Consider the following 8,566-nt stretch of genomic DNA (forward strand, 5'->3'; position numbering starts at 1 on the left):
AACATGTGGAAGCTAATGGAGACGGAGGAGATCAAATAGTACCAGAAGTAGCACTTGTGGTCCCCATAGTTCATGAACCCGAGGATCCTGCTGAAGATGGAATGGATGATGACATAGAAGAAGACCCTGAAGAAGAACCTGAGTTTAACCCCAACGAACCTAAGGTTTATGGCGTTGAGTCTTGCGACGAGTCAGATCGATCTGACGATTAGTTAGTCCTGGTGGGGGGGAATATAGACTGGGTAACTATACTTATATTTTGTATGTAATAGGGGCCTTGATGCTAGCATGTTCAGTATAGATTAGTTTTGATGCCTTTTGGGACGTTGGCAAACTAGTTTTGGGCTTTGTGGCACTTAAGTGTTTTTGGTAATTGCGTCATTCTAACATAATACCATATTTTGTAACCACCATGTAAAGCTGACCATGTGTACATCAACTCATAGATATATGTACATATATATAAATGGATGCATAATTATGATGACTCTCCTTTGTTATACGTTTCTCATTTCCAGCTTCCTTATCTCTATGATACAATACAAGTTATGACTCGTCGAAAGCCCACCTTTGTATTAACACGTTGAATTTTAGGATGAACACTCGAGGGAGCCTTGCGAGAGCTCCTGGAGCTGGCGACTCAAGCCGTCTCGATCAATTAGAAAGAATGATGAAGTAATCCGTCACGACAGACCAAGCTAAAAGGTAACAACCACCACCTCCACAGAACCCACCTCAAGTAATTCCACCACTACCTCAAGTACAACAACAACCGACTAACAATGCCCAGGGCCCACAGTTGGGGAATGTGGCACAACCTCAATGGGAAGATCTCAACTTGAAGGAATTCTTGAAGCTGAAACCTCCGACCTTCCCAGGAGGAATAGACGCTGAAAGGGCCGATGCTTGGGTCGCATAGCTGAGAAAGATATTTAAAGTTATGCATTGTACAGAAACCTAGAAGGTCGGACTAGCCACGTATTTACTGCAAGGAGAAGCTCAGCAATGGTGGGAGATGAAGGAAGAGCCCGAGCCGACAATAATTTGGGACCGATTTCTGGTCGTCTTTCGAGAGAAATACATATCTCAATCCGTCCAGGATGCAAAGTATGCGGAGTTTTATCGACTGAAGCAATGGGGACAGATGTTGGTGACTGAATACGAAGTAGAATTCACCAGGCTATCACAGTATGGGAAACACCTGATTAGCACAGAAAATCTAAAAGCTCGAAGGTTCAAAGAGGGACTCCACCCCGACATCCGTGATGTCATACTGCCAATACGATTGGTTACATACACTGACATAGTTGATCGTGCCATGATTGTGGAGAGGAATGTCAACAGTAGGAAGAAGTTCACTGAGAAGAAGAAGCGTCGTTTTGACAACTTTGATGGGAAGAAGTCAAGTGATTTTTCACCCAAAAAACAGAATGCGGGACCATCCAATGTTGGGAGGCAGAATAACAATCGGGGCAATAAAGTGCCTAGGTATAACACTTGCGGTAGCTTCCACTCAGGAGAATGTCGCAAAGCTGCTGGAACTTGCTTTAACTGTGGCGAGGGGGGACACATGAAAAGGATTGTCCTAAATTGGTGCGAATTGGAGCGAATACGGTACCACTAGGGAGAAACATGGTGCAGGCAACTGAGGCAGAACCTAACTTAGTAAAAAATCAACGACAAGGCAGAGCTTTTGCCTTAATATCAGGAGACGTGCAGAACACAGAAATGGTAGTTGCAGGTAACTTGTTTATCTGTTCATTATCGGCTTATGCTCTTATAGATTTCGGATCAACACATTCATTCATTGCATTAAATTTTGCCATGAGACTACCTAAGAAACCCGAACCCCTTGGTTATGATTTGATTGTTTCTCAGCCCATGAGTGGCAGTATTTGTTGTTCAACTGTATATAGAAAATTGTGATGTGTGTTTTGATAATAATCATCTGACAGTCGACTTGATTCCCATTGCGATGGGCCACTTCGACGTTATCTTTGGCATGGTTTGGCTGTTTGCCAACAACGCCACTATCGACTGTGCACATAAGTGTGTTGAGTTTCGAATCCCCGGTCACCTGGACTTTCGTTTCACGGGAGATGGTATAGTTCCACCTTCGTATTTAGTATCTGCAGCTCAAGCCCGACGACTTCTGAGGAAGGGTTGTCATGGGTTTTTGTGCAGCATCTCGTTGTTACCAGTAGAAGATACGAAGATATCTGTTATTCCTGTGGTTCGAGAATTTTCGAAAGTCTTTCCAGAGGATCTACCTGGAATGCCAATAGATCGGGAGATTGAGTTTTCTATTGAAGTTGCACCTGGTACGCAACCAATCTCCAAAGCTTCGTATCAGATGGCCCCAGCCGAATTGAAAGAACTGGAAGTTCAATTATAAGAGTTACTTGACAAGGGTTTTATTTGATCGAGCTCGTCCCCATGGGGAGCACCTGTCCTTTTCGTTAAGAAAAAAGATGGAACAATGAGGTTATGTATTGATTATCGGGAAATAAATAAGGTTACAACAAAGAATAAGTACCCACTACCTCGAATTGATGAGTTATTTGATTAGCTGCAAGGCGCATGTGTATTTTCGAAGATTGATTTACGGTTGGGGTACCATCAACTGAAGGTGAAAACCGAGGACATAGGGAAGACAACTTTTTGTACTCGTTACGGTCACTACGAGTTTCTTGTGATGCCTTTTAGCGTGACCAATGCACCTGCTGCGTTTATGGACTTGATGAATCATGTATTCAAGCTATTCTTGGACGAATTTGTCATCGTTTTCATCGACGATATATTGATTTACTCCGAGGATGAAAAGTAACATGGAGAACACTTGTGAAAGGTTCTACAAATGCTAAAGGAGCGAAAACTCTACGCCAAGTTCAAGAAATGTGAATTCTGGTTAAATAGTGTCAAATTCTTAGGACACGTCATCAGTAAGGATGGAGTTTCAGTGGACCCACAAAAGATCGAAGCAATTGTCAATTGGCCTCGACCCACCATCGTGACTGAAGTTAGAAGTTTTCTGGGACTAGCTGGCTACTACCGCAAATTCGTGCAAGATTTTTCAAGGATTGTCGTGCCATTGACTGAGCTAACACGAAAAGGCACACCATTTGTTTAGACCGAAAAACGAGAGCAGAGTTTCCAGGACTTAAAGAAGAGATTAGTTTTGGCACCGATCCTTACCCTTCTTGACGGCATCGATGGATGTGCAATCTACAGTGATGCGTCACGACAAGGCTTGAGATGTGTTTTAATGTAACGTGGGAAAGTCATCGCCTACGCCTCACGACAACTGAAGACACACGAAAGAAACTATCCAACTCACAACCTAGAGCTCGCTGCGGTAATTTTTGCCTTGAAAATCTGGAGACATTACTTGTATGGAGTATCGTGCAAAATCTACACTGATCATAAAAGCCTAAAGTACATCTTTACCCAGAAGGACCTTAACTTAAGGCAACGCCAGTGGTTAGAACTAATCAAAGATTACGATGTCAACATTCAATACCACCTAGGTAAAGCTAATGTGGTAGCAAACGCTCTGAGCAGGAAATTGACAGGGAGGATAAATTGCCTACTCACTACGCAACCAACACTTTTAGAAGAGATGGATCAAATAAAATTGGAAGTGATAATCCCAGGATCGATTACCACGTGCAATGCCATAGTTGCTCAACCTGCCATAACTGAAATGATCAAACAAAGACAGAAGGAGGATCCAGAATTGAAAAAAGTTCGAGATGGACTAGAAACAGAACCACATCTAGATTTCACAGTTACCAATGGAATTCTGAAATTTCGAGGTAGAGTCTGTGTCTCGGCCATAGAAGAGGTCAAACGCCAGATTTTGGACGACGGCCACAAGTCCAGACTTGCAATTCATCTAGGGATCACCAAGATGTATCAAGACTTGAAGACCGTATATTGGTGGAGGAGAAAGAAGAGAGAGATAGCAAAATATATAAGGAGTTGTTTCTAGTGTCAGCAGATAAAAGCAGAACACCAAAAGCCAGTAGGACTACTTCAACCTCTACCTGTAGCCGAATGGAAGTGGGAGCACATCATAATGGACTTTGTATCGGGACTACCACGCACACCGAATGGAAATAACATGATATGGGTGATTATCGATCGATTGACAAAGTCAACTCATTTTTTGCCGGTCAAAAAACGTTCTCAGTCGATCGTTATGCCTACATCTACCTCGTAGAGATAGTTAGACTACATGGAGTATCTGTATCTATTGTGTCCGACCGAGACCCGAGATTTGTGTCAGATTTCTAGAGCAGCTTTCAACGAACCATGGGAACAAAGCTGAACCTCAGTACAACCTTTTTCGCAAACCGATGGACAATCTGAACGGACCATTCAAACGCTAGAGGACTTGCTTAGAGCCCACGTGATGGATTTTCAAGGCAGTTGGGAAGAGTACATACCTTTAGTAGAGTTCGCGTACAATAATAGTTACCAGATGAGTATCGGGATAGCACCTTATGAAGCTTTATATGGAAGGAAATGTAGATCGCCAGTATGTTGGACTGAGGTCGGGGAGAAACAGATAATGGAAGAAGAAATCAAACCAAACATCATTAAGGAAACAACAGAGAAGATCAAGCTCATCCAGGACCGCCTGAAGATAGCTCAAGATAGATAGAAAAGTTATGCGGATAGCAGAAGGAGGAATCTTGATATCAATATAAGAGACTCAGCATTTGTGAAGATTTCACCTCTGAAAGGGGTCGTTCGATTTGGGAAGTGAGGAAAATTGAATCCAAGGTTCGTGGGACCTTTCAAAATCATTGAGCGTGTCGGACCTGTAGCATATCAACTCGCATTAACACCGGAGCTCGCCGAAGTTCATGACGTCTTTCATATCTCGATGCTAAAACCTTATGTGCTAGACTCATCACATGTTCGAGTGCCTGAGTCAGCTGAAGTGCAACCGAATCTGACTTACATTGTGAAGCCCATACGTATCATGGATAGAAGGGTGAAACAATTGCGAAACAAAGTCATGTCTCTAGTGAAGGTCTGATAGGACAATAATGCTAACAGAGAGGTTACTTGAGAAAAATAGGAGGACATCCGAACTCTCTACCAGCATCTTTTTGAAGAAGGTAATGTTTTTTTTTATAACACGTTACTGTAGTACTTTGGTAAAGTTTGGAGGACCAAACTTCTTAAGGTGAGAAGGATGTGAAGACCCGACCCAACTTTTCACCTTTTGTTTGACACCGTCAATGAATGGGGGTCACATCTCATATTTAATAAGTTCATCATGTCATGTTAATAAATATTATCTATACTTCGCCATCCGGGGTGGACCTATAACAGAACAATAATTGGTAATCCTCTTCGAGTGTGTCAAAAATGAAACTCGTAAAGATGTATATTTTTTTTCTTTAGGCGAAACGGATCACACCATCAACTCAGAATGTCAAAATTAGTCAACAATGATTAAATGAAATTTTTCTTGAACCGATTTTTGGACAGCTCGGATGTCCGCGCACTGCATTTTATCCGAGCAGTACAATTTATGGTGGTAAAATCAGCCACCATGGCTGTAATTTCTTCGTGAGGTGAAAGATATATCCACCTCACTCCCCTTTTTACCACATACTTCAGCATTCAATCCTAGCCATTGATCCTACCTATCCCTTTCTTCCTATATATATATATATATATCCTATATGTGCAAAAACTTCATCTTCTTGCTGAAAATCTGTAGATTTAAAAGAGAAAATTAAACACTTTCATCTTTGTTCTTCAAGCTTCATGTCTAGGTAAATTCCTCTCTATATCTACTTCAATTCCATAAGTTAAAGTGTCACGACCCAAACCCGGCCCTATGGGTTTAGCACCGTAGCCGGCCAGTAATCCGAGATTACCGAAGGCCTGCAGAACAGTAGAACAGTAAAACAGAGTACAGGGCCTGGCGGAAGCCAAAACAGTAAATAAACAATGTCCAATGAGCTGTGACAGTCTGTATGCAAAAAGACTTTTCACATATATATAAACATAATCAGTACAGAGCAGTATGCACACTATATACAGTCATCCAGACTAGGGACCCAATCCCTTACATAACAGTACAGTGACATTCAGTCTATACAATCCATTCGGTTATTACAAAGCAGTAAGACAGTACAGAAGGGGAAATCCTAAAACACCCCTAAGCCTTAGCACGATAGGCTCGGAACCTCGCAGTGAGGCACATAGGCTGGCTTGACAAAACTGGAGTAACCCTGACGCTCCTAGCCGCGGTCTGGTGCCTGAACACCTACATATATATATGAGCAGTGAGCTAAAGCCCAGTGAATAACATAATGCGTAAAGAGGTTAAGAATGAATGTCCTTACAGTATGGAAACAGTTCAATTAAACAGTATTTCAGTTGTTCAGTCAGTACAGTCATATGTGGTACACCCATTAGCATAACAGTACAGTAAGCAGTAGGTCTTAAAAGACCGAACAGTAATGATGGCCATCAGCCAGTAAACAGTAGTGGTTCCAACGAGGGAACCGACAGAGAATTCTGTCACAGTAACAGTAAACAGTAGGTGCTAAGGATGCCACAATACAGTTCAGAATATAGGACATACATTCATTCAGTTAACAGTAATCAGTTCAGAAAACAGTACAGTTCAGTTGTTCAGAAGATAATCATTTGTGAACATATCTTTACAATCGTTACTCACAGAGTTTGGGCTACAGTATGCTAAAGCGTGCCTCCCCAGTCGCCAACCCTACACAGTTAACAGATTGAACACACTAAGCTATACAGCTGGGAAACATAATAACTTAATCCCTAATTGCCTCGGTGTGTTCTACATCTATGCCCTCAAGAAGATGCCTTAAACTAGGCCTAAGAATGCCTAGAATGGGATGAGGATGCAAAGATGTACTTTTAAAAGCATTTTCAGATTTTCAGAAAACAGAGGTCACGCTCGAGCGTAGATAACTCCGCTCGAGCGGACATGCAGACAAAGGTACCCGCTCGAGCGTAGAATTACCCGCTTGAGCGTTCTGCAAAAATAGTCAAAAGTGCTGGATGGGTGGAATCTCCGCTCGACAGACGCTCGACGCCCGCTCGAGCTTGAGACACATGATCCCGCTCGAGTGCCCAATCCTCCGCTCGAGCATACTGTAAAACAGTACAGAGATACTGGATGCTCGGATTCCACGCTCGAGCGCCAATTTCCCTGCTCGAGTGGAAGTGCAAAATCTGGGAATTCCAGATTGCACCTCCAAGCCAAAACCAGGTTTAAATGTATCAAAACCGATCCTCTTGGACTGAATTTCCAGAAAACACTTGTAAACATATAGAATGACATGGTTCAAAGCTCAATTTTAAGAAATCAAAGCCCAAGGGTGTTTGATTCAAATCCAATTTCAAACCATTTTCATGAACATGGAGAACATGCAAACATGCATGAATTCAAACCAATTTAAAGCTTCAATTTGATGCTCGAAAGAGCCGATTGATCCAAAAACAAGTTGAAAACATGGACCATTACAAAAGTTTGGACATGCATGTACCATTTTACCATGAAATCAACTCACAACTCAACAATTCAAACATGCATGCATGAAATGAGCTTCAATTCACCATTAATGAATCAATGCATGACTTAGCTCTACAATTAGACATGGACCATGCAAGAATTAGCTCAAACACAAGAATGAGAAGATGAAATCCTTACCTAAGTCTTGGAATTAGAAGACTAGGAGCTCAAATATGTAATCTATACTTCAATTACTAAGCAATATTGAGATGAAATCAACTCCTCAAGTCTCTCTCTCTCTATGGTCGGTTGAACAAGAGATATGGCTGAGGAAAATGTTTTGATTCAAGTATGCAAGGCTCTAATAGTGACTAGGTAGTGGCCCACTCAAGGGCAAAGTTATAAGTGAGTCAAACTCTGCAATTGGTCAATATTTAATCTAATTTAATCATACCTAATCAGTTTTCAGATAATTATACCATAAAATCACACAAATTATGATGATCATAAAGCATCAATCAATTCCGGATTCGGCCGTCGATAAGGCCTTCAATTAGCAGTTTAAACACTAAAATACGAACATATCAAATAAACAATCAAACAGATAGAATACAAATTAACATACATACTCAGTCAATTCAGTTCCAGTTTTCAGTCAGTCAGTTCAGTACTTTAATCAGTTCAATTATCAGTCATAATCAGTTCAGTTTAACGGTAATCAATGTTTATCGGTAAGCAGTGGTGAGGGTTATTACAGTCTCCCCTCCTTATAAAGAGTTTAGTCCTCTAAACTCGAGTTACCTTCGTTCTGGAAGAAAACAGGATTCAATGGAAACAGTTCAGGATATCTTTTAGCTATGTCCTCTTCCCTTTCCCAAGTGGCATACACACCACCATGGTTCTGCCAGTCAACTTTTACCAGCGGGATTTCTTTGTTTCTCAGTTTCTTGATCCGTCTGTTTACAATCTGTATAGGCCGTTCCTCATAAGTGTAGTCATCGCTCAGCACTACACGGGTAGGCTCTATTACGTGGAAAGGATCTCGGAGGT

This window comes from Camellia sinensis, chromosome 5, assembly GCF_055761805.1.
Source record: "Camellia sinensis isolate YWXY chromosome 5, ASM5576180v1, whole genome shotgun sequence".
Taxonomy (NCBI): Eukaryota; Viridiplantae; Streptophyta; class Magnoliopsida; order Ericales; family Theaceae; genus Camellia; species Camellia sinensis.